Source organism: Rhipicephalus microplus, chromosome 9 (genome assembly GCF_043290135.1).
Source record: "Rhipicephalus microplus isolate Deutch F79 chromosome 9, USDA_Rmic, whole genome shotgun sequence".
NCBI classification, from domain to species: Eukaryota; Metazoa; Arthropoda; class Arachnida; order Ixodida; family Ixodidae; genus Rhipicephalus; species Rhipicephalus microplus.
The window spans coordinates 76,810,470-76,838,341 of record NC_134708.1 but is presented as its reverse complement, the minus strand read 5'-3'; the positions used below and the strand labels follow the sequence as shown (position 1 = coordinate 76,838,341).

The 27,872-nt window shown below is 43.1% G+C and overlaps 1 long non-coding RNA gene across 4 annotated transcripts; it reads left to right on the top strand.

Moving 5' to 3' along the window:
- The first annotated feature begins 843 nt into the window (after nt 1-843).
- Nucleotides 844-25,456, top strand: LOC142771911 (uncharacterized). 4 transcript variants are annotated; one of them, XR_012886203.1, is made up of 5 exons: nt 844-1,346; nt 4,775-5,035; nt 13,466-14,448; nt 18,006-18,493; nt 24,007-25,456. It is a non-coding gene; the product is annotated as an uncharacterized LOC142771911 (long non-coding RNA). The 4 variants fall into 4 exon arrangements; XR_012886202.1 differs by lacking the exon at nt 24,007-25,456 and adding an exon at nt 9,984-10,638 and having other exon boundaries at nt 18,006-18,892; XR_012886200.1 differs by lacking the exon at nt 24,007-25,456 and having other exon boundaries at nt 18,006-18,892.
- Nucleotides 25,457-27,872: the final 2,416 nt, after the last annotated feature.

Genomic DNA, 27,872 nt, shown 5'->3' with positions numbered 1-27,872 from the left:
TTCTTGCTGCCTCTGGCGGCCAATGCTGGCGATACTGAGGCGGCAAGAGCTACCTGGCGCCCTCTGGACACAGACGGGCGCACGAGAAGAGGCAACATTCCTTTCAGGCTCTCGAGTTCTCCGACCAGCTCTGTCATTGCCGGTTTCGCACTTTCAGGCTAGTCATTAATCACATGATCCTACGTGCTCCCCTGCCTACCGTAGTTGCACTAAGTACGCGCTTCGTCCTCTGTACGTGCGTTAGTGTGGATGCTGGCATTCGCAAACAGCTGTACAACTGCTCCTCGAAGGAAATAAAATTTAAGGCTATCATCGACTCCATTGACGTGCCTGTGCCTCCACGTTTTGCCTAAATGCAAACTGCTAGCGCACATGGATCGTGCGCTAGCAACAACTCAAGTCCATGTGCCGCACTCGCACCATGTGAAGTGCGCTTTAGATTTACTTTTCAGTGGTATAAGTCGGATACGGCCCTTCGTTATGCTGCAAGTGACGTTAATTGTAGCATAAAAGGGCTGTCGTTTTGAAGTTCGAACCGGCAGCAAAGTCAACTCGCACGTTTAGGTTTAAAATGTCCCGCCTAACAAATAGACAACACAAACATAAAAAAATTGCAGCGTACAATCAACGCGCGACTAGTGGTTGTGGGGACAAACAAGAAGAAAAAAAAACCTCGATAACTTGTTTTTTTTTTATTTTGGTTATCTAAACAACAAGATAAATTTATCTATTTGTTAGCCTTATGGGTCCTCGGATACTTGTTTAAAAAATGGTTGCGCTATTATTTTAGACGAACGCTATCCACGGGGGCTATAGTAGCGGGGTGGTAGGTGGGCTCCTCCGTGCTCCGTGCCATTTCTCCATGCTCCGTGCGTGCATCAACGCTACGCAAACTGCCTATCGTTTCGTACGGTCGGCGTGAAATCAGTAAAATGGTAGTGTGTTACATCGGTTCGTGCTATGCGGCGGTGAAGTGTTTCTTATGTTACACGACAACGTACTGACAACGTCCTCTACGAGCTCACCGCATTTATGCTGTGCTGACCTACGCTGGTTACGGACCAACTCTGCGCGCGGCTGCTTCATCTTCGTGTGTCGCGACAGCGCCTCCGCTATCTTGGTCGTGAGCAAATTAGCCATGCCCAGCAGAACCGTGGAAGTGCACTTATCTCTGGGAAATTTGAGAGTAGCGCCGGCCTTATTTATAAATCCTCGACTGGCGCATCCGTTTTCGCCGTTGCTTGCACGGATCTTGCAGTGAAGGCGCCTACGATGGAAGTTAGCGTTGATGTTTTGGTTCAGGCACCGGTTGGCACAGCACCCCCGTCCGTCCGACTGTTGGACACGTAATTTATGAGTTCTTTACGTTTTTTTACGTTCTGTGCATGATCATTCGGATTCTATTCTGGCCCGACTGTCTTCTGTGTTGAAACAGTGGTTACGCATGGATCGGACTGCGATGTCAAGCGGTCACTTTTGATCGTGATTGGCTTCCTTACGTAAGCTGCAGCAGAAAGTAGTCAACCACTGCTGAGAGTTTTCATCGGGATCGTGCCTAATAGCGATCACAATGTGACACGTATTGGTATCATAGTAAGCGATCTTTTCGATGAAGGGACAGACGCCGCAGGCGTTTTGTAACCGCTGGCCATCAGTTCAGAAATCTGCAGCGGACAGTCGAGCGATACAAGCAGTGATTTTACGGGGCTCTTTGCGTAATACGAAGGAATAGCGCGAAGCGCACGTTGAAGTTCGATAAGCAGTTTCTGTGCCCTTTTAAGCTGCTTCCTCTCCTGACCCACTATGTGCGCAGCTGGCGTCTGCTGCCATGTGCTTAGAAGATTTACAGCAGACAATATGCGAATGCCGTGCGCACGTTTCCAACCCCCTCCCCTCCCCCCCGCCTTTTGACCAGGTGTCGTAAAATCGCTAGGAAGGACCTGAAACCGAAAACGAGCGTTACTCAATGAAATTAGCTGGTGGCATTTCAGTGGTTGCTGCTTCAATGGCAGTTGCCATTTCAAAACGAAGAGAAAAAGAAAGGGGGAAATAATCTTTGGACTTTACTTATTAAGACGCAGCACCTTCGGGTATTGGAAGGCTTGAAAAATAATGTAACGGCGGTCACTTCGTGCTTCTCTTGGCCAGTCATCAGCCATCAGAGCTCTACACGCTTGTCGATCTGGGACACTCCACTACTGTCCAGTTTGGCTTTGACATCATTTAGATTGTAGTGGTGCCATGTGAACAAAGCACGAGCACACCTTGCAACAAGGAAACAGCCTATTCAGGTCAGCTGCGCAGAAAATTGTCTCCATCTAAAGCTTAGTGGTGCACTACCCAGAGTGTGTAATACCTCCTTGTCCTCAACAAAGGGACACTGAAGAAAAAAAATGTATTTTTTTATTAGTAAATTGGTTTTTCATGACATCAAAGATACCATGCCTATTGTGAGAAGACGCTTGGCAAGCGAGAAATTGGCCAAAAAGAAATTGCTGGTGGTGATTTCATTGTGAAGTTCCCACAAGAAATGCTCTACCATTACAACTTTCATGGTTTCTGCTAGGGCATAGACCTTCTCACTCAAGGTGCCCTGGGCGCCGCCATAGTCCTCTCGGGGCTGTTGTTAGTGCGAGTGAACCCCCAAAAAATGCACTACACAAGCTGTGACGTCGGCTTTCAGCTCAGCCCTGAAAGGCGGAAATCCTCCTCATCATTAAAAGGTCCATACGTAGTTCCTAACCAGTAAATATTAACTACATTGGCCTTTCCCCTAGGGGGCCAGAGAGCTAGCGTACCAAGTTTAAACGAATTTCGTTGAGTCAATGATCCAAAAATACGAAAAGTATGTTTTGAAATCCTTGACTTCATATGCAAAGGTTTGGACACAGAATTAAAAATGAAATTTGATTTTTCTTCTTTACTAGTAGACCTGTGATGATGAAATCAACTACATTAGAGTCCTCAGAGTATGATTTATCAATCTGAACATATCCAGAGTCTCTTTAGGCCTCTATGTTTCAAGATTGCGTCATCAAGCACAGGTATTAATCATGAGCATAGCCTTCACTTGATCCTCACAGCATTCACGAGGGGAAAATTTGGAATCTGCTTCAATCCCTGATTTACCCTTGAGTGCACGTGCCTTGTGATGGTGGAACACATTCGTTGGCATGTGTGAGCCCCACTGTATTCCCAAGTACCCACCAAAACATTAGTGTAGTGGGCAAGGGGTGGTGGGTGCATTATTTGTTTGTTTGTTTGTTTACTTATAAATACTGCGATACAACATAGACCATAAAAGAGGGGTGCTCAAATATAAGTATACAAGTGGACGCTTGTGCACAAAAGAACAAAATATGGTAAGATGATAAGGTTGTTTGACCAGGCTACAGAACACTACACTTTAATAAAATGCTCTTCAAAAGATACCATAGATTCCTTGGTTGCAGCTCTACATAAGCAGGTTATTTCAATTGTTGATTGTGTGAGGAAAGGAGCAATGTTCGAAGAAATCAAATCTTTGGATTAAACTCTTGTTTGTGAACATTGACTTAGACTTGGTAACCTGCAGATGGAATCAACATATGCGATGTGCTAGTTTTGTTCTATTCTTGAATAGTAAATTTGTGGTGATTGTGAATACACTTGCACAAAAATACGTATCGGTTGGTTCAACGACCCCCTTTGTAAAAAATAAAATTTTGATTATGCTAACAAAATACATTGTGTGGCTAGTTAGGCCTTGTGAAAGTAGTGCTGCAATTTGTCAAAGCTATAATTCTGCATGTTATGCCCCTGGTAGGAGACGTCGGCTGTGTCACATGTTCTACGCCAGTGAGCCCAGCATCCCTTTATAGTTCACTGGGCCGGGGCAGAGAAGAGGTACTGGTAGCATAGTTACGAAAACTTGATACTGTTAGAAAAATAGGAGGAGCATATGCACGGATGTCCTTTTAGTGCTTTCGCGGCCACTGATGAGTATAGTTATCAGGATGCTTTTTAACAAAATGACTGACGACAGCTATGCTCCTAATCTGCAAAAATTGGTCCCGCATTGAACCAATGAAAGCTGTGTAACTCGCCTTTATGCAACAAAATGTCTGAAATACCCTCTACCTGGCATAATAATAATATCTGGCGTTTAACGTTCTAAAATCACTTCCTGGTAGGCATAGGCCGAATTACTGTGGCTTAAACTTCGAAGCATTCACGTCTGGCAGATGCAGCAGTGATGGGAGATGAACAAGGGTCACAAAAAACTATGCTTCTTCCAGAGTTCCGTCACTAGAGTCCATTGATTGGTCGAACAACAAGCTATGACATTCAGTTTATCTGCTAGCGAGTCTCCTAGTGTTGTGCGATGGAATATGTCATAAGTAGCACCTTGTCAAAGGTATTTTGAATTGTTTCTAACTAAACTTGCAGTACGCACAGATTGAAATATGGTATCACAACTTCAAGTGTAACTACTGGTATGTGTGCTTGCTTGAGTAAACTACATCTTGCCGCTACAAATATTCTCTTTAAAAAGCAATGTTGGCTGTTACGGAAGTGTCCGAGCCAATATTATGCCAATGGGACAAAACCGAACGCAGTAGAAACGAAGGTACATGCACTAGTCAGCTCTTAATTGTTGCGTTTCAATCTGCAAGCACTCTACATTGTTTGCTTACTGTACATTTACTTTGGCTATAGTTGTAAACAATGGGCTGTCGTTCCATGACTGGTGTTTTGATGTACACAAAGTTCTGTGTTTGATTCTCTTTTGCAGCGGGCACATTTTGATGGCAGCTGAAACGCGGCCATGTCTGCTTTACCTTGTGGCTGATCATGGGTGGCTCTTTCTGGCCCTCCTTCTGACAGCTTTAGACTCATCATGGTGACCGTGGGTGGCTGCCGGTTTATTCGGCCACCTCTTGTTTCCACGACCTGTTGTAGATACAGTGGATGTTGCTGTCATCCACTTGTTCTTCTCTCAATCCTCGGGCGGGACCTGCTGATGAGCTTAGGCATCCACCAGTCTGCTTTGCTGGTAATTATTAAGCTACTCTTTCTCAATAACAAAATCGCCACACTTCTCACAAGGTGATACTTGGCAAACAAGCAAACGTGTAAGTGAAACTTTGGGTGGTGACACCATCTTGAGGTTGTTGCATCAATCACCTTGACGTCAAATATTTAATCAGCGTCTGCTGGGGCCTAGACTGCTCCTGATCGGTAAAAGAAAAGTACATTGTGCTTGAGGAAAATTCGCTGAGCCAGTGTGCTCAAATTATCAAAAAACACACTTTGAAATCTATGTTTTCACGTGTGCAGATTTCGGCGTGAAATTTAAACTTGAAACTGTGGCCTTAATTTTTTCTCTTATTAGTGATAACATAGTGGTAAGATTAATGACAATAGAGTTTTTGGAGCATAATTATCAGCATAAACTGGGCACTGAGGCTTTTGAAGTATGTTTTGTAATAGAAGTTGCACATCATAATGCTCCTCGATATTGTAAATCATCTACATGTGAATACAATTACTGTAGTGCCGAGCAGAGTATTAAAGGGGCCTGGCAACACTTTTTGAGCATGGTCAGGAAGTGCTACCGATTCCTAGTCAAGGCCTCTGAGAACATGTAAGCTAATCAACTTAGCACAGCTAAGTTGATTAGCTGGAATTTACAATTAATTTTTAATGTCGGCTCAAAATTGCTTGCTCTTCACTTGACTAACGATGCCATAATCTAGGATGGCCATGCGGTGAACACAATATCAATGGCCATTGGCTGATTCGAGCATAGTAAGCTGCACAGTTACTGTGACCGCCGCGATGTTCAGAGTGCACTCACACAACCGCATTAAATGTCAGCCGTCCATTGTAAAAAAAAGGCTGCGTACCTGTGTGACTCACTGCATATGTCGTCGAAAAAGCCGCAAATGTTGTCGAAAAAGCAGCGCCTCAGTCTTCTGTCTGAGGCGCTGCATGAGACATGGACGCCATCTGGCAGTGCCATCGGAAAACGTGAGCTTGTGGAGAACCCAGGTCCACTGTCAGATGGCAGCACCGTATCGTTGGCAAAATGATTTTGTGCATAGCATCGCATTTTCAGTGCTGCATAAAAAACTGGGATCTTGAGAATTATGTATCTATGTATTTTCTAGTAAGGAAATGCACCGCCTTATACTTAAGTATTGATGCTGCACCTCAGATATGCCTAATATTTGCTTTTTGATCGAGAGTGTTCACAAGTATGAAGGCAGCCACCAGCTTAAGGTGGCTGGGTGTTCAGCAAGTGCTGGAACTTTGGCCGTGTGGCTGAGTCGTGGTGCAGACAGACAGAAGGACAGACAGACCAAAATTTCTCCGTTCAAGTATGCCAAGAAGGACTAAAGTCTTAGAAAAAAAAAGAGAGAGTAACGGAAGTGCTAAAGGTCATCACATGTACTGATGAATGGGCATAGCTTCTTGCCCCATTAGCCATCCCCACCCCCCCACCCCATGCGTAGCTTTCGGGTGCTCACATATACAAAAGAAGAGTGAAAGCACTTGGAGCATGTGACGACTTTTGTGCCAAAGTTTGTAAATGTGTCGAACGTGTTCGTAAACTTTGTGTCAAACTTTGGTATGAAAGTTTGTAAATAGATGTCTGGTTTGCACTTGTTGCTTTAATATACTACAAAATTTTGTGGGTGTGGTTCTTTTTTTTCTAGTGTGCTGCTAGCTGAAACAGAAAAGTTCGTGTCGTACCAAATACAAGCAAAATTATATGCCCTACTTTGTTGCTTATGATTTTTATCTGAATGGCTTCTCTTTATTTTTTTGAAAACTTGGTGCTTGTTATGCTTCTGTTAAAATAGCTATGTAGCGATGATAGTGAACACGTCATTTGAGATCTGCGATTACAGGGCATGTGGTTTTAAGAGCAAAGGCGGGCAAGAAAGATGGTGGTTGATGATGTGTACATCTGTTTTCAGCCTGCACTGTTGAATGTGAGTGTTCGTGTTGTCATACTGAAGTGTAAGCAGCCGCTGCACTAATGTCTTGGAATGCTTCTTTGTTTTGGGGAGTACTGGGAATTATATATTCTATTTCCTGTTTTTTGAAGCTCACCATCTATGCGGCACACCTGATCAACACGTCCACCTCGCGAGCCTTCACTTGTTTTTATTCACATGTTTTCCTTCAGATGAGAATCTATGGTAGATGAAGACAGGTGGGCTTGCGAGGACAAAGTATTCTCCTTCTGTTCAACTGTGTCAGTTAATAATGTGGCAACCGAAAGTGTGAGCTTGTCACTGCACTTACTAGTGTACACTGAAGACGTTGACGAGCTATAGTACTCTGTTAAAGTGGATGACCAGCATTGCTGTTTGCCTACGACGCAGAGGCGATACAGAGTTTTTAACCGTAACCAATCACATCCTGCAACTAAATTTGAAATGTCTGTCTAGAATATTTCTTTTGAATTTACTGTAAGCTTCCTCTGAGTTTTTTTTTTTATGAGCAACGTACGTCCTTTTGGTACGATGTGCATTTTCTTGCCTTGCTTGCCCCATGCGCTTGACGTTTCATGCACAGCCCTTATTGGCATTTGCCGCCTGTTTGTTCCTTTCCTAATTTTGAGTGAACCAGTAGTGTGAGGTTTGCTGAATTCCTGTGGCTGATGTGATAATGATTTTTTGCACACAGGTTGCTCTGTCACAGCTTCACAAAGAAGCATAAGTGAGTGGGCATGTCACAGGCAGACCTTGTTTTGGTCTTTCGTTGTAGCTCTTCGGAAGGAGCTGTTTTGCGACTTCCTCGTGCGTGCTTGTGTGAACAGTATTTGTGAATTTATTACGGCTCAGGCTGCACAGTGGTAATCGTGTTCAGTTAGCATCTGTTCAAAGGTTTTTTGGTGGAGCTGTGCTTTAATGACATGCTTTCAAGGATATAATCTAGCAGAATTTATTATCGGAGGCATTCACTAAGCTTTCGAAATCATTTTATGGTGAAAATTCTTATCAGATCACAAGAAGGGTCGTGTGCGGCGCTGTAGTTGTACGCCGCCGGTGTCGGTAACCACTAGTGCCCGAAAAAAAAATTTAGTAAATAAAAATACCAAAAATACAGCGGGATTCAAAGCCGGGTCCCCTGCTCGCCACCCTAGTATTCTTCTGCAGAGCCGCGCCGGTGCTTGGAACTTCATTGGAAACTTGCCTTAGGCAGGCTTGATGTCTGCAAACGAGTCGCGTTAGTATGAGTAATAAAGCATTTTAGAACAGCAAAGGAACAACCAAGTTTTACACAATGCAAATGGTGTAACGAGCTTGTCGTGCAATGCTCCAACCCATCACAAAAGCTTGTTGCTGATCGCCTATCAACTGTGGCACGCATACCCACTTTAGGCATAATTTTTCATCGTCGTCAGCCACTGTATAAAAAATTTGCACAAAATTCCTTGCAAGTGTGTAACGGATATCACGCTTTTCCAACGAATGATGAAGGATAGCTTAGTAAATGTCAGCCTACTACGTGAAAATTATGATTATTCATGGCATTGTGGGTACCTAGGAAGTGTACTTGTAGCAGTTACCCAAAGAGTGTTTTAAAAGGGCTCTGAAAGGAGGCCGCTCTTCCTGCTTTCACTGTGACTGTGCTGCATGTTCTGCGTAGGCCTGGCGGTTTTTTCGATGAGCAATTCACTTAAATCGAGCAATGCCTCTTGGCACTTCCTCGTTTCTTGCTCAGCTTTAAAATGCTTTTTTTTCCTGCGTTTAGCTCTCCATATTTCAGAGTGTGTCTGAGCTTTGCTTTTAAGTGTCGATATAAAAAATCAGGCGAACGATAACGGTGTGGATTTTGTGAAGTGTGAAACTAGGTTTGTTCAGACATGTATACATAGGCAAAATCCGTTGTGTGAACGAATATATTTGTTACTGAAGAAATCCTCATCAGTAATTTCCAGAAAGTTTCGAAGTGTAGCTTGGTTGAATGCCGTTATGATAAATTAAATGTTGCTATCGTGCATGGTTTCCTCTTTCTTTTGTTTGTTCAAAGATAGCTTTGCTTGAGTCCATCAATGCTTTCCATCCTTTGCCCTCTATAACTTTGATCATGGTGAACATTATTATCAGATATAGCATTATGACTCCTCGTACTATCAGTCATACTCTGAAGTCAATGTATTGCCCAGTTTGCCACTACGTGCAACCTCCATGCTCTAAACTAATATTGCCGATTCTGGCTTCTGCTATTCATTGTGGATTGTTATGGTGTCTCGTGAAAAAATTGCCCCAAAACCACTGTTTTCAACGTTACACTATACATGAAAGCTGGAAAAGATTTCAGTAAGTTTTCACAACTGGCGGCTGTCTTCTAAGCTAAAATATTTTGCCTATTCTTTTCTGTATAGGTACGATTACCAGTTTGGATTGTTGTTGTAGTTATGTCATTTTAATAATGCTTTATTTTCAAAAACCTGCAAATTTGTTGTCTGTATGCCCATTTACGAGCGTTCCGATATATGGGGCAGCTCTGGACGATATTTGTACCAATTTGATGGCTCTTATTTGTGCATGACAGCTCCCTGTAACAATATGATTGTGAATTGTGCCTTTAAGAAGTGTTATTAACATGTACTTGTTATGCAAAAATTAGTTTAGTATTGTTTTTATCTAAACAATTATGGGATCTTTGATTGTGAAAAGCAGCGCATATTGTAAGTGTACATTTGCCTTGAGGGCTGTGTTTTCTATCTGATCAACTTAAGACGAGAAAACTTAGCTTTCATAGTAGTAGCAGGTCAAGCTTAAGATGCCGGCTTCTCTTAAACTGAGCATTATTTTGGCACAGATTGTGTGCTGCAATGTTTTGGGAGTGGTTCACGTCAGTTTCATATTTACTTTAAGTGTTTTTTCTAGGCAACCCATTACGACTTGTTTTTCAGCATAGTTTACAATGTATGTATGTGAATGAAGCAGCCTGGATGTTTCATTCTTCTCACTTCATAGTTGCCGAACCGTCGGTAAGACCAAGCCGGAGCTAAGTACAATTCTACTCGAGATGGGCTATGGTCGGTGCGAAGAAATGGAGCGACGGTGCTTCTCGGAAAGCGAGAAGAAAGCGGGTGCTGTCGTGCTACCTGTGCCCTTACATGACATTTAGGACAAACTCTTTAAAAGGCACACACCGGTGAAAAGCGCTTTGAGTGCAAGGTCTGTTCGACGAAATTTGCGGTGAGGTGCACGCTCGAGCGCCACATGCGAACGCACACTGGGGAGAAACCGTACAAGTGCAAGCAGTGCCCTTACAGCTCGGCCAGCAGCAGCTCTCTGGTGTGCCACATGAGAAACCACACGGGAGACAAGCCGTACGCCTGCGCCATGTGCCCGTACCTCACGTCCCGCTATTGTGACATTGTGGAGCGCTTGCGCACTCACACGGGTGACAAGTCTTTCAAGTGCGACCAGTGCGCCTATGCCTTTACCAGCCAGAGTACGCTGAACAGTATGTAGGATGCATGCTGAAAAGTAGATGGCTTCATGCGCATTTTGCAGCAAAGCTCAAGGATATGTGTACTTGGCTCATCTAATGGGAGTCTGATTTCCTCAAGCTCCTCGGCGTCACGGTGCTACACATGCAGAGAACGACATGAAGAGCAGCAGCGTAAGTGTAATCAGTGGCGTGCCAATACAAATACTGATTGTGAGTCGTAGAATGATGTGAAGCGCTTCCATGGCCAACATGCCTGGTGTTCAGAGGCATGTACGCCATGTTCTAAACAGACTTTCTTGGTAGCCATTTTGTCTCAAGCTGCAGCATGAGTTACAGACTGTGGCTCGATGATGACCTTGCCAAGATCGGTAACAAAGAGACTACTGGAAGTGGCCACGTGTGTTGTAGGTGTTGACGCTTTCTTGTATTTTAGCGTGCCTAAGGGTGTGGTTCTGCACTTCTGTACAGCTGTTGGTGACCTGTATCTACCTTTGCTAGTGCATTTCGTGAAGCTCGACGTCGTGAAGGAGGGGATAGTCTTGCTTCGCCTTCCTTTTGGGTGAATTAATAGGCTGACTTATGGCAGTGGCCAGCACATCAAGTCACCATGACTTCTATAATAGTGTATTACTGCATGTTAGTGAGTGGCCCTTGAGTAAGCCTTACTGCCTGTTATATGTATAAGAATGCCAATTATATGTCTGTGTCAGAGCAGTCCGCTTGTCTGCTGCCTTTTCTTCATTACACCCTCAATTTGATGGTTCATGTGTGTGTTTGCTGTAAGTAATAGGGGAATCTGGAAAAATTTTCATTACATAGTGTTGCTCAATGTGAATCTGGTGTGAAATACCCAAAGCATTATAACGCCTTACCCTCATTGGAATAAAGTTTCTTCTGCCAGAATTGAACCTCTGGCCTCGTAGTGTACTGTAGTGTTTGAGCTACGGCAGCAAATAGTCTGGCAGGCATTGTAATGATTAGATCCAGCACCATATTATTGTGGAACTGAAAGACCCTAACTGTCGTGTTGAGAAATCTGACTTGGGCATTCTGGGGTCTCATTACGATTGTAGCATGCCTCAAATTTCAAGTGCTTGTTAATCAGCATGAGCGCATCAATGTTTTTAAGCAGAGAAATGATGAATATGCAAAATGAAAGAGGTACGACAAACGTGTGTGCTTTCGGCAGCATGTCCATTTTTCTTTTGGCACTGTTTGCCGCAATGTAACGATCGGTACTCTATCAAATAAGCTTTGTGCCGCAGTTCTTGAAGTATATATGTTTACTCCAATGCAACATGCATGGGCCAAGTTTGAAGAGAACTATTTTAATAGCATTAGTGTTCACACATCTACTTGCATGGAGCTTCATCTGTAATGGGTATCTTGTAGATATACTACCAATAGCTCATTGCTGAGTTGTAAAGTTGCCTAAAGTGAAAACAGTTACATCAGTGAAGATGCATATAGCCAAGCCAAACCGAAATTATAGTCCCATGCACGATAAAACTCCCTGTGCTTATGTACCTTGGAAATCGGGCAAATGCCAGCATTCATTTCTGGTGTGCCGAAAACGAGGAAGGGAACACTTGGACGGCGAATGCCAATTAAGGTTTCCGCATGCTGCCAATAATATATCCTTTCTTTGTTTTTCAAGGTCAGCTTCTACCTGGCTCATCTGATGAAGGGATGTGGCTCGCGCATCTTCACTTCAGAAGGATCTGTTTATTCAGAGAAGAATTTACTTGCTGGTGAATACATGTGGACATCTAAGGACAAAGCATTTGCCGTACATTTTGCCGTAGTTGTTAATATGATAATCCAATGCCTGAGCCAGTGACTGCAGTAAAAAGCTTGTGCTGAAGGAAAAGCACTATTGCATGTCAGAGTACTGAGCAAGGTATCGCTGTTTGGGCTGCTACATTTGCTGTTATCATTATTAGTTGTTGAACGGAAGGCACTTTTATGTTTATACTAATGTAAATGTGTTGAAGCAGTTCAAAGTGTGTTGCGAAGGGCTTTCTTTTCTACAGCAGGCCTTCCCTCGGTTTGACGTTATTCATTCATCCGTGTTGGAACCTTAATAAGTGTGTTTGTGCGCAACAATATTTGCATAGTTAGTCACGCTCGAGCTGCATAGTCATAAACATGCTTCATCAGCATCTACTCTAAAGGCAGTTGGGTGTACTCATGTTTTAAAGGCTCTCGCATTAAAACTTACCAGCATCTTGTGGTTATGGCAAACATTTGCTAAGCTTCCAAAATGTTCTGAGATGGAGTTAACTTTTTCTTTATCAAAGCAGCACTTCCTCCTAGCACTCACCTTTCTTGTCTCCTCTTTGGTCTTTTTTTTTAATTATTATTCTTCTGTCCTATGCAATCATAATGCCATCCACATGAGCTGCACTCGCAAAACTCAATTGGGAATTAGGGCCCTTTCTGCCCATGCATCGTGAAATTCCACAACCTATGTTCTCCACGTTGGGGTTATTTCAGGAGGGATCTATTTATATAGTGTGGTTCAGCCCATTTCAAAGTTTTGTGAACTGTAGAAGTGTAAAATAGGAACACATGGCTGAAATGTTTTATCCATGATCTTGGGACATGAATGCGTGTGATCTAAAAATTCGGTAATTGCATAATGTTAGGGGGTTTTCTTGTTCTCGTGAAACTTATTTAACTGCATTTACGAGAAAGTTCACATAATCGCCATGTTAAATCTACAATTTGGCCGTAAAAGGACTTCTGGCATGTGCAGTTTCAACTCGTCACTAAGCCATGGGTTATTATGCTGGGAGCGTGTGATACCTTGAAAAGCATGTTCCTTTGAACTTTGCATTTTCTAGGCACACAATGAGTGCTTCATTGTTTTGAGTCCATACTTATTTAATCTTTCCCCTTAACGTCCCTTTAGGCAAGCTGTTGCAATTTATTCGTCAAGCTTACAATGCATGCAAGGGAATGAAGCGCTGAAATGGTTGCTCTTCTCACTCTGCAGTTGCTCAATCATCACGCTTGCCGAGCCAGAACAAAGCACATTTCTACTCAAGACAGACAGCAGACCACCGCAAGGGAACAACGGACAGTGCGAAGAAAAGGAGCAGTGCCACTGCAAAAACGCGAAGAAAGGAGCCGCTCTGTTGTCACCTGTTCCCGTACACGACAGTCGTGGCGAGCAGTTTCAAAAGCCACATGCTCAATAACATTGGCGAAAAGAGCCTCTAATTCCCGGTTCATTCTATGAAGTTCGTGCTGATTTTCACTCTAAGTAGCCACATGCGAACACACACCGGCGAAAAACCCTACAAGTGTGAGTTATGCCCGTACGAAACGACCGACAGCACTTCTTTGGTGTGCCACATGAATAACCACACGGGACAACAGCCGTCCGCGTGTGCCACGTGCCCGTATGTCACTTCTCATCACTGTGATTTGGTGAAGCACCTGTGCGTTCACACGAGTGACAAGCCTTACCAGTGTGACAAGTGCGCTTATACCTCTGCCATCCAGAGCAACCTGAACAAACACATGCGTGCGCAGCATAGTAAACCATAGAGCACTTCGTGCTGTTGAATATTTTTCTTCCGAACGTCAAGAATATGGAGTTCGCTCCTGCTGTGAAAGTATGAGAATGCGACCTGGGAAAGTCGACTTCGTAAGACATAAGTGTGGGTGTTATGAAGCAAAGTGAACTAGTGATAAAAATGTTCCCTGCAACATACAGTTGAACATTTTCATCTCGTGCAGCGCAATCTTGAGACGAGTTGCGCTCCACAAGACGCCAGTAGCCCATTGTGTCAAGGGTCCCGCCTGCGTCCCGTAGCCAGCCATAACCATTGTTATCTGCCTTAAAGCTTCAGACCATCTTCAATTCACCTGGCTCCTTGTCAAGCAAATCCCATCTCTGCTTCGACAATTCTCCCGAGTCTCTCCACCACTGACATGTGCATCAGTCATTGACAGGGGGACTCTACCAAACGTGTGAGCATATCGAGTCGCCATGACTTGCATGTAGGCATGTAGGTGCATGCTAGTATCTAGCCTGTGAGCAAGCTTTAGTTTTTTATGAATATATAAGAATGCCTTTAAATATATGTCGATGTAAAACCATTCATAGTAGCCCTTTCTTCATTGTAACTAAAATTCGATGCCGCGTGTATACCTTTACAAGAGGTAATGGCGGAATCTGAAAATAATGTTCTTAACGTTCATGTAGTAAACCCTGAGCATATTTGCTCTCTGCCCTTTTCGTACTCGCAACCACCAGAATTGAACCCATGGCTTCTTCCTCAGCAGTGTACTGTCGTAAGCTGTTGCCGGAAATGGTCTGGCTGGCAGTGCATAACATAGGACCGAAAGACTATGACTGTCATGAAAGTGGCGACGGCTCATCTGTAGCACAAAGCCGTAAGGGAAGTTTTTTGGAATTTCCTTGTGGTTGCTCTAAATGAGTGTTTCATGCTACAAGCGGGTGGTTGACAAACATTTCTTTGGGAACCCTTGCACCACCTTGTGGGGCTACACAGAACTCAACAAGGTTGCTACTTACGCAAGTTGCAATATGTCATTCGTAATGGTTCCAAGTGCAAACACAGCTGGACATGGAACAGGCTGGTGTGCCTCGGTTCGTGCGCCATTTTTAAAGCTCGTTCACACCGAAGGTGGGGCAGCCAAAGTGGCGAGGCGGCAACGCCGGAAGCGGGAAAAACCTCCTCTCCAGGCGGCAAGGGCCTTCGCTCTCGGAGCAATTTTTTGCTGCCTGCCGAGGCTTGCCGCCTTGTCGCAGCCAATCAGAACGCCACGCTGCGGAGGCGCGGTGGTGGCGCGGGTGTACGTTTGGGAGAAGCACTGACTCGTCATAGCGACACGTGCGCAAAATCGCGAGATGCCCGCCTCTTCTGCCGCGCGGCCAGACGAAGGTTGCATGCGGTCTGAACAGGTTCACGCAGTCGCCGTTTCGGAAATCCCGCTTTGCCGCCCTGCCTTCGGTATGAATGAGCCTTTAGGGCGTTGTTTGAAGGAAGTGATGTCGCCAGCGTCCTGTACTTCTCAGCAAAGCCACAGAAGATTGGTGATGATCACAAATATGACAGCCATGCTTTGGATGCTGCAGATAACCTAAATCTAAAGTGGACAAGGCAAGGATCAAGGCACCGTAGAATAGGCGAGACAACTAAGATGATCAAAAAAAAGAAAACAAAGATGAACAAAGATGATAACTAAAATTTATTGAAAAGGTACACAAATACAACGAAAAAAAACAAGCAAAAAGAAGAAAACAACGAAAAAACAAAAGAAGCAAGAAAAGGGCCAGACCAATGTGGCACCTGGACTTGAGGCCGTTTCATTGCACTCATGTCAGCAGTAAGACCCGCATACTCGAAAGCCATGATCGCATTTCTTATCAGGGAATACCAAAGTAGTAAAGAGAACAATTGCACACTTGGCCTTTCAAAATACTCGGCAAATCATGCCATCACAAGGTGGATGATGCATTTTTGCCGCAAGAGTCTCAAATTAATGTTCGAGGTTTCACTCAATACGCGTTTTCTGTGGCCGAGGGCCTTCTTTGGGATGTGAGGTATCCCAGTTGTATAGAGGAGCACTGAGCCAGGTTGAATGCACAAGAAAAGAGGAAGACTGTTGTACCTTATCTAAATGGCATCTCACACAGGCTCAAAAAGATAAGAGTAAGTGCTGGAGTTTCATTTTTTTCGGTGCCCGACAAGCTTTCAGGCTTGTGCAGATTAAACTCTCGGATGAATGAGAGAAGAGGCTGCAGCACAGACCATAGGCAGAAGTTTGTGCCATGTGTTATATACCTTTTGTACGATAGTCCTCTGACGTGCGGTCAGAGGTGCTTGGGCCAGACGGGATGCTGTCTGAACAGCAGGCTTCATAAGTGCCGTTGCAGCGTCCAAGCAACGGTATTAGGGCACCTTGGCGTCCACATGCGTGATTATGGCTGTAGGCCTGTCTTTTGATTGCACTGTAGTCCTTGCAAATAGTTCGAAGCTAAGGGTGACAGAAATCGTTGTGGCAAAAGAGATTGCACAATCTGGTGATGCATGCGTAAGCATGCCATCATTGCACATCTGCGACGAAGAAGTTTAGTTTCTGGCACGATGTGGAGACGAGGGCGGTCATTCTGCATGTGGCTGGCATAATGTTCTTTTTCTAATACAGCCCTTTTGAGAGTGCAACTTGAAGGTCGGCTTGTACATGCCATGTCTGAGCGTGAAGTCAAGCTATCACTGCTTCAGAAGAATCTTCTACAGAAAAAAATTGTTTACTTCAAGATGAAAGTTCGTGGGTTTGCCGGGACAGCGTGTTCTTGCTGTGTTTCACTTCGAAAGCAAAGTGCCTTCTTTTCATCAAGTTTCAGCGTTTGTAGCCATCATTACGGTTTCAAGCCTGAGAGTTCTTTGCATTTAGAATATGTATCAGTGCTTAAGTAGCCATAGAAAGACTTGTGCCTGGGATATTTTTTCTTGAGCAACTTTTGGTTTTATAAGTTATTTCTTGAAATAAGGGGTCAATGTGCCCACTGGGTGAGTGGGCAACAATATGTGCAAAAAGGTACTGCTGTGGGAATTAGAAATGTGAATTTGGTAGGGAGAACTTGTTTTTGCTGATGTGCTTTATGCGTATATGATTTCGGCTTGCAATATCGTAACACTGAGGTATGTGAGTGCTACTTTGCCGAGTCATCATTGTCTTGAGCCAAGAAATTCGAATACATAGAAGTGACTTATCTATAATTTGTTTGCCCCACCATTGTTGTGTAAATTAAAAGTGGCAGGTATTTCCTGAAGTTCAAACGTAGAAAAAAAGTCTTTTAAACAAAACCATGAGCCTGACTGTATACAAGTGAGCTGTGTAAATGAAGGTGTATTTTGCGCGATTTTGTTACCACTTGCTATAAAGCTCTAGGGTACTGCAGTGAATTTTACAAACAGGGCATGAAGAAAACTTCTTTAAGAAAAGGTTTGTCTAGTTAAGAAAATTAAATTAGAAGAGTAACTAGTGTACCTGCCGAAACCTTGCCCTGGCATGTCAGTAATCCTGATGAGAACTGTAGGCGCTTTTATTGGCAAGTTTTTGGTGTACCATTAATTCATTCTAAAAAGAAAAAATTGATTTTCTGTTAATGAAAATCAGCTACATTGAAATTAATATCATCAAAAAATGCCTACTGCAGGCCAAACATTAAGTTTCAATATTTGTAGTACAAGATTTACAGTAAAAAAAGAGTTACTGCACAAGACAGAGTATAAAAAAGAATCATGTTATTTTTTATGTTGTCTCATTTCCTCTTTTTATTTATCCCGTATTTTCACAATACAATTTTCGTATCACAAGTGCCAACTTGCACAAGAAAGAAAGTTACCTTGCATTTAGTTTTACATATTTCAATCAGAATATTAGACATTGTGCTCAAGACGTGTATTGAAGCTGTTGGTTTTTTGCCAGCATTGTTTGCAATGTGTACACGAAAAAGTATGAAAATAGTACATGCACTCTTTCTCACCCTGCAGTTACCGAGTTGCCATGCACACCGAGCCAGAGTGACGTACGTTTCTACTCAGAACACAAAAGGGACCAGCATAATGGAGCAACGGACAGCCCCGCCGGGAAAACGAGCAATGCCACTGCTGTGACAGTGAAAAAGGAGGAGCTATGTTGCCACCTGTGCGCTATCGCGACATGATCGAAGCATACTTTAGACAACCACATGCTGACTCACACCAGCAAAAGGCACTTCGAATGCATGGTCTGTTCAGAGAAATTTGCACACGAGGGAACCCTCTAGCGCTACGTGTAAATGCATACTGGCAAAAGACATACAAGGTCTAGCTGTCCCCGTATGAAGCAACTGGCAGCCATTTCTCGATAGTCCACACTACAAGCTATGCTGGAGACAAGCAGTATGCAGGCGTCATGTACCCATGCATCACTTATCTCATTCGTAAATGAGGGAGCACTTGCGCATTCAGACTGGTGACGAGCCGGACAAGTAGGACAGGTGTCCCTACGCCTCCATTTGGTAGAGCTCGCTAAAAGGAGAAGCTATTACCTGGCACAATGAATTGAATGTGGCTTCATATGCTTTCACATTCTACACCTGAGGGACGAATAATGAGAAGCACGATTTTGTGAAAACAGTAAATCCTTGTTAGTTTCAAACTGTATTGGCTTTGAAATAAAATCTGATCTTGATCCCCAGTTCCGTATTGACAAACTTCACCTTGTTGCACAACATGTTTCCCATGTTGTAGTTTTACAAACATTCTCGTTTCAAAGAGGTAGGAAAATCAGTGTAGCATTGAACGAAATGTGTGAGTCAATGGTGTGCTCTAGGCTTGAGCGAATATTTGAATGCTTCGAATATTCAAACGAATAGTAGGGTATTCGAATTCGCTTTGATTTGCCCCGCTGTGGTGGTCTAGTGGCTAAGGTACTCGGCTGCTGACCCGCAGGGCGCGGGTTCAAATCCCGGCTGCGCCGGCTGCATTTCCGATGGAGGCGGAAATGTTGTAGGCCCGTGTGCTCAGATTTGGGTGCACGTTAAAGAACCCTAGGTGGTCTAAATTTCCGGAGCCCTCCACTACGGCGTCTCTCATAATCATATAGTGGTTTTGGGACGTTAAACCCCGCATATCAATCAATTTGCTTTGATTTGAACTTAAATTAATGAAAATTTCGAAGTATTTGCAAGGAACGAATAGACACAAATAATCCGAATGTGTCGCTTGTAAAGAAGGTTTCACTGCAGTGTAGGGGTGCCAAACTGTGAAAACATCTAAAAAAATCCGCTTTGCTGCGAAGCTCTCTTTCAAATTTAAAGGGGACCTGGAACACTTTTTGGGCACTTGTCAGAAAACGCTGTTCATCGCTAGTCGAGGCTACCGAGGACACGCAAGCCAAATATTATAGTGCAGCACGCGGCGTGGGATTCACAATAAATTCTCCGAGACAGCTAAAAATTGCTCTCTTCTCTCGGTAAATGACTCCACAAGCTCGGAAAGCATGCCTCGCATATTTTATTTCCCAGTGCCATCCCTCCTTGCTTAGCTTCTCAGAACTTTCGTTGGGACGAGAAGAGAGAATGCACTTGCAGTGTGCGACGAACTTTTGCAACTCCGCACGTACTGGACGAATTCTAAAAATGTTTGCGGCGGTGAATTCATGACGCAATAAGCTTCTTTAGTGAATTTATTTCTTTTCTACTTGAAGAAGTGTTGCACGGCCCCTTTAAGTGAAAATATTACCCTCAAATCAATTCATTTTATTAGGCTTAAAACCTTGTTATGGCTTACATGCTCTAAGTATAATAAATTTTAAAATGTTACGTTCTTTGGGGTTGTTACTCATATTCTACCGAAAGTCAAATCCTGCTACAACTCAAAGTTGTTTCGACTTCCTATGAACAAAAAAAAAAAAAAAAACATTGAATGGCATCTGCATAGAAGTCCTGTTTCAATTTAAAAAAATATTGTGCTGTTTAGTTGGGTCATGATATTTTTCTTTATGGTATATATACTATTCAAATTTGATTCGAAATTATTCGACCAAAATCACTATTCGCTTCGAATTCGCTTCGAACCTAAAATTCATTCGCACAAGCCTAGTATGCTCAATTTAGTGTCTTTGAGCATAGTCATGGACACTCGAAATACAAACAAGTTCGGGTTAACTGAATGACATTAGCTGGCTCTTGCTACTTCCAACACATGTAATATCAGCATGATCTCAATTTTCATGCTTTTTTTTGAAGCCTAAACCACCTTAAGAAATCACACAGCTCTCCAAGGTAGTACCTTTGAATTGTAACTTGTGAAACCCACGATTTGTAATTTTTTGTTCCTGTTTCAATTGCCCGTGAATATGTGCATTTTTTCCCCCAACTGATTTCTGTGTTATACATTGTATATAGTTGTGTGGTGGTGTAATTGTTCTATATTTGTTTAATAACTTATTGCTGTAATAATATTGTTCTTTGAAGCTCACTGATTATGCACTCTTCACTTGTAAGTGGCACGATTTATTGTAATGAATGCAAACATGCCTTGACCTCTGTACACTTCGTCTGACCTAGCTGTTGCAATGATAATTAAACGCGACCACGACTTTAGGGTTAGAATCCACATTTTTAATATCATTGGTAGTTTTACTTATTTTGCTGTTGGAACAAGTTCCATAATTCATAGTGCACTCTGGTTGGGATTGTAACATGAGACACTGTACTGCTTGTGCCTTTTTTGACATGTAAATGATACCAATCTCATTCCCTTTTTAAGTCATCATTTCCTTTAGTTGTTCACTTTGAGGTGTTTTCAGCTGGCGTAATTATTCAGCCGGCCTTATATTTCTCGGACTATCTGTAAAAAGAAATTTGCGTGCTGCTTCACCTGTGTAACATTTCAGTGGGGGCTCAGGGTAAAATAAATAAGAAGTGAGCATAACATGGGCATGAGTCATTGGTTTTCCCAAGACCCAATGGCACAAAGAATTAAGTGCAATGGCCCCCATCGAGCAACATTTACATAATAGTACTGTCAAGCTCACTCAATTATATGGCCGCACAATCACAGAAATTTTGTTACAACATTTCATTATATGGTTCCTTTAGTATAGGGCAGTTGGGGCCAAAGTCGAATTCATTACATTCCACTGATAAAGCAGTTAGTGTCAAATACACAGCAAGCATTACTACCGTCGTGATGGTGCCCAGAAGCAAATGTGTGCAGATTTTGGAAAGATGAAACATGTGTACCACAAAAGTGCTGTTTCAGCTGGGTGAGGTAGAGCTGATGAAGGCGATTATGCGAAAATCGGGGCTCGAATGCAGTGATCATAGCCTAACAGGTTGAACTGATGACATCTGAATGTAATCGAGGCACTCAGTTACGGCAGTATAAGGTTGTGCAACAAGCACGTGAGCTTTTTTTAAATGGTCCATTCATTAGGAGCAGCAATGGTTTCCAACTGCATGAGAAATGCGGTACATGATGTGGTGGCATTAAATGTAGGCGGCCATAGTTGCATGCCCAGAAAGTGAGCATAAGCTGACGGAGTGACTTGTTGGTAAACTGAGATGACACACTGCTAACAGCTAGACTGTTTCATTGATTGAGATAAGTGTAGCAAGTCTGCACCAGTGTCGTCTGCGACAAATTTGTACTGAGCAAACGTGGTGTTGTCCGAGAACAGTTGAGTTCCAAAAGCTCTCGATGTATTGTATAAACTGTGTGTCGCGTGTAAATGTCACAAAAACGTTGGCACTGTCTACTGAGCACAGAGGAATGAGAAAGAAGAGCGCGGTGGCACAGTGGCATGCGGCACGCTTGCACTGTTCGGCCCAGACGCAGTGGAGTCCAAGGCTCCAGGGATGAGGCACAGCTTGTGTGCAGAAGCTCATGGGCCAGCAGCCCATGGCCAAGCCTGGTGCATCGCCCGGTATGGCTTGGCACCGCTAGGCGATTCCTGATTCATCCAGTGGCTCCAACCCGGGCACCTGGATTCTTGAACTCTCGGCCATCCTGGACCTCACCCGGCTCCGTGGTCTGCCTTACATGCACACACGTTTCGCCCGGCAGAGCGTCTCGTTCGCCCTGAAGCCCGGGACTGCACTGCACCTGAGCCAAACACTACGATGGTGTCGTGTGCCACAGTGCCACCACGCTCTTCTTCCTCGTCCCTCCATGCTTGGTGGGCCGTGCTGACATTTTCGCACTATTTACATGTGACATCATGTTATATTAGCCACAACTTTCAAACTGCCCATAAGCATCTGTGATCAGTTCAGTCTGAACAATGCTTAACCGCTTGGGTTGAATGGGTGCACTACCGATAGCGAGCTTCAATGTCAATAAAAGAGGTGCCTATTGTGGCTTGCATTCCTATGCTAGTGCTGTAGTGAATTCTGCCAATGTATCATGATAGCTTTAGTGGCACGCTTCATGACAGTCAAGACATATCATCCTTCACAGTCCCCATCTCTTAGCTTCGTATTGTGAGTGGAGTACGAGGATAGCATACTGCTCTTTATGGACAATGGGTCTTATTGCCATATACTTATTTTTGTGACCTCCTCTAGCTCTTATGGTGCACAACTGTGATTCACTCTATTCAGTGCGGGTCACTTGGGCAGTTGAACTATTTTTGTATCAGTAAAACTGCAGTTGGGAAATGCCGTTTATCATCAGGTAAATGCGGAGCAAATTGTTCAAGGAGGAACCGTTTGAGAGAAATTGTAAGTTACATGGTAATAAAAAAGTAGTTTTTTGAACCATTAACTCAAAACTTATTTAATAAATCAGGAACTCAACTACTAGAAATGTGTTCTGTTTCCCATGCATAAATCAAAGTTTTAACGCGATAGTGTTGGAGAGCTCGTGTCACAGAAATTCTGCTGTCGGCCTTGGCCCCATTGGTTGTGAGCGAAAAATCAAGAAAGAAGCAAATAAAATAAAGAATATCATTTTTGGTCCCATTGGGGATTGAACTCGGGCAGCTCGCGTGACAAGCAGGTGTCCTACCACAAAGCCACGATGTTACTTGTAGCTGTTTCTGGAAAAAAAAACATTACATAAATGCCATGTAGTTGAAGGAGTCCCCTTAACGCATTTTGTTCGATAGGTGTCACGATGAAAACGAGCCCATTCAGCGATTTGTAGGCGCATTTGGAAGGCCATCAAACTACATCAAAAAATGCCGGGATAGCGCAGCCATCGTTACTAAAAACACACAGGAACTTTCAATCAGCTCTAAAAATAGACAACTATGTCCATCAAGCAAAAACATATCATCTAGCGGAAAACATATAATGCCTTTCCAGAGGCGTTGATCAAGCAAACAGCAAACGCTAGATAATGTGCTGTCATCTGTGAGGCATTGTGACACTCTTTATGCCCCTTCAATAAAATGCCATTTCAACAAACCACAATACTTGCATAGATTTAGCTTTTCATTCTCACGACACCATTGAATAAGTGAAGTACTGCAGTTGCCATTTCACTGACCATAAGGCGATGCTTGTTGCGGTTGGTCGAACGAGGCCTCCAGAAGAACAAGTCAAACAATTGCCAGATAACTAATGCAAGACGGAGGACAGAATGTGACCGTTTACGAATACAAGTGTCACGCATACACGCAGTTCATATTACAGGACCATGTGACTATATCACTGTGCAATATTTTCATGAATTTGTTATAAAAGTGCTGTTAAATAGATCGAAAACATGTACCATTGCTTTATATACGTCGCGCTTGTGCACGTGCACGTTTGTGTGAGTGTTTGTGTAATAAAACATATTGATAAGTATGCACTTAGCGGTTGAAAAGCGCACTAAGGGCCAGATTTCGCTATTGCGTTCAATTCTTAAAAGCAAACCTTAAGGGTCCCCCAATTTTTTAGGTATCAAGATTGGTGTTAGGTAAATGTTACTAGGCTCTAAAATGCCCTAATATTTTTCTCATCACTTGGTCTAAGTGCGAATAACAGTGTCAATGCTTCAATGTCTTCTCACTTTGCAGTTGCCGAATCGTCATCTATGCCGAGTCAGAAGGATGCACATTTCTATTGGAGGCGGACAGTGGACCTCAGTAGAGGAGCCAAAAGTGCGAAAAAGAGATTCTACACTACCACTTCATCAAGAGCAGGTGCAGCAGAACTACTCTTTTGCCACTTGTGCCCTTTCGCGACAAGAGCGCCGCACGGCTTGAAGAGCCACATGCTGGTACACACCGGCGAGAGGCGCTTCGAATGCATGGTCTGTTCTGTGAAGTTTGCGCACAAGAGCACGCTCAAGCGCCACATGCGGACGCATACGGGCGAGAAACCGTACAAGTGTGACCTGTGCCCGTACAGAGCAGCCGACTGCACCTCCTTGACGCTCCACATGACAAACCATACTGGACAGAAGCAGTTTGCGTGCAGCATGTGCCCGTATGTCACTTCTCGTTATTGCGACATAACGAAGCATTTACGCGTTCACACGGGTGACAGGCCTTACAAGTGTGACGATTGCTCCTATGCGTCTGCCAATCAGAGCACTCTGAATAGACACGTACGTACGCGGCATGGCAAACCGTAGATTGCTTTGTGCACTTTGACATTTTCTCGATAATCGTTTGAAAAGTAAAGCATGTCTCACATTTGAAAATGTCAAAAGAAGGTGGTCAAACATGGCATTGAAAGACGGAAGGGCAAGAGGGGTTTAGCAAAATCGTTTAGTGCTAATAATGTCCAGTGACACACACAGTCTGACACACCTCTGTTATTTTTTTTTCATTATTTCGTTAGTTCTTCTGTAAACTGTTCGAGAAAATGGCAGAGACTAAATTAAAAGATACAGTAAGGTGCCCTTGTCTTCCGTTGTAGTGTGTTTGCGCATGGCAATGTGAAATTCGAGGACTAAAAAATGCGTGTCTTTTCGCTTCCGCCTTTTTCAGTACGAGTTGTATTGGTGGGAATTCGACTTGAACCATTTACATCAAAGCCAACGTTATCTTTAGAACCCACGTTTATAGCGACAAAGCAAGGTTATCTTGAGAACTTTCGCTTATTGGTCCTTATACTGAAAACCTAAATGTCGTGTTTCGATTCCTGAATGTTGTACATAATGGGAGTGAGTTGTAGAGTTTTTATATTACGAAAACATGTTTTCAGAAAGCGTTAGAGAATAGAAGTATGCTATGTGAGAGTGTTTTCATTCAAAGGAACAAGGATGTATAAAAATGCCATGTCAAAATAACGTGAACATTACACTACAAATGCTTTATGATAAATAAGCATGTAAATGCAGGCTACAAAAAAATTTCATGTATAATGGGTGAAAGAATTTCAAAGCATGTTATGTTCATGTTATCAATTTTGGCATCACGACCTAAATTGAATGGTTTGTTCACTGATGTCTTATTTCTTGCAAGCCATAACTTGTTTTTTCACGATAACTTTGTCATTTTTAGTAGCATTACCGGTTGGGCGAGTTGGTGTGGGTGTTAAGAATGGCACAAAAACATGAAACACAAAACAATGAAAACACAAGGATAGGCGCAGGGCTGGCAACTAATCTTTATTCGTGTCGACTCACACATGTATGCAGGTATGGAGTCACAGAAAACCAGGTAATACGTACAACATGCAAGGTTTTGTCATGCTTTCCTATTCAAGTACGATACTTCTTTTTGCTGGGTAATAGATGAAATGCTGGTACAAGAACTACTGTTAGAAATGTGCAAAGCCTCTATTATCTCCTGAGTTGTTTGTTCGTTACTCCTGTCGATGATGGTAGTTTTTTTTTTTTTTCATTTCAAATTTAGGGGCGCACTCGCACTTTTTGCACTGCGCACCAATATGTGAAAGAGCATCAGTGCGACAATTGGCCTCGTGTTCCCTCAATCTTAGAATGGCGCGCCTACCGTTTGGTCCTATGTATACAGCGTGAAGCTTGTACACAACTCACGTGGCGCAATCAACAGCTTTGGAAGGGTGGTTGACGCCACATCCTACAATCTTCTCATTTCTTTCCTTTACTTTTTTGCTTGCGCATGCGCATATTTATTGCAGCTGGTTAGGCACTGAAAAAACTACCCTCACACCAAATCGGCCTACCTCGTTTTTCAGTTCTTGTGACATCTTATGCTTATACGCTACTACAGCTTTTTTCTTGTTCTTTTTCAGGTTTCTGTAACTGCATAAAGTGTTGCATGGATTGAAAAACAAGGCAGGCCAATTTGGTTTGAGGGTAGTTTTTTCAGTGCCTAATCGATTGCAACGAATATGCACACACGTTAACAAAAAAGTAAAGGAAAGAAATGAGAATACTAGGATGCGGCGTCAACCACTGTTCCAAAGCTGTCGACTGAGCCACGGGAGTTGTGTATACAAGCTTCCTTTATCTTGTAACGCTGTATACCTAAGACAAACCGGTAGGTGCGTCAATATAAGATTTGAGGGAACATGAGGCCCATTGTCGCACCCATGCCCTTTCACATATGGGTGCGCACTGCAAAAAGTGCAGGCGCGCCTCTCAGTTTGAAAAAAAAAAAAAAAAAAAAACTAGCATCATCATTAGGAGTAATGAACTGTTAACTCGGGAGATACTAGAAGCTCTGCACATTTCTAACAGTAACTCACGTATCAGCGTTTCACCCTGCAGAAAAAAAAGTAGTGTATTTGAATAGGAAATTATGACAAAACTTTGCCGGCTGTATTATCTAGTTTTTTGTGACCACGTGTCGGTATATGTGTGAGTCGATGTGAATAAAGATTAGTTGCACGTCCGGCTCCTGTCCTTGTGTTTTCGTCGTTTTGTTTCTCGCGTTTTTGTGCCGTTCTTAACTAGGAACTTTATAGTGCTGCGACTTGAGTCCATCTTCGAAAAATAAGAAGTTGTATGGAAGAGCTGTTTTTTGTAGTCTCTCTACTGTACAGACAGGTGATAGCTAAACAATGGATTACTTTGCATGCTTCGAAAGATAACACAACGGTTGTAAAAAGATACGTATTATGTAGCAGAAATAAATGAAGTTCCTCAGCTTTCTTTGTCTAGCTGCAGAATGTGTTTACCTGTTTTTGCGGTCCTTGCTTGTGATGCGGTTTGAACCTTCCATATCTACACTGTTACCGCATAGATACGGCTTTAGCTCCTAATGGTCATGTCTGGGTAAATATAGGAGGCTACACTGTTACCGCATAGATACGGCTTTAGCTCCTAATGGTCATGTCTGGGTAAATATAGGAGGCATCTCAAGAGTAACTATGTTCATGTTTAGTGCTTTAATGCACAATCGCCTTTGTCGTCCAACTCGTCAACAAAAATTTAATTACATTCTCCAAATTCGTGCATACATTTAAAAGTTGCGATCAAAGATGAGGCACGCTGTAACAGTGAGGAGCACGTTTGGGCATGTTAGCAACTATTCATACTTTGGAAACGGTAGCATAACTAACGAACACTGGACAAGTGCATCTCTTTTGTTCGTTTAGTACACTATGGCTTCCGAAGTGCCGTAACAGTTGGCTATGACTCGTGTGTTTTAAAAAGTGCACCCAATATACAATTCCTCTGCATTTTGCATTCCATTTTTCTGTGAATAAAAGTTTCCGTAGCCAACTCTGTAACTGTAACCTCTTGTTACGTGTGCTAACCAGCATTGCACCACTACGCCAACGCAGAAGGTAATTCGGTTGGCATTACATTGGCTTTAATACCGTACTGACCAAATTACCTTGCTACATTGAGAGAGCAGAAGGTCTATGCCTGAAATGTTGAGAAATCTTTCTGTGGCATACCGGCACCTCATTGAGAAGTGTGATTGTGTGCCTGAATGTTCAAGCCTATGTAAATTAATAAGACTGCGTAAGTTACTTATCTGAAACAAATATAATGTAGTGA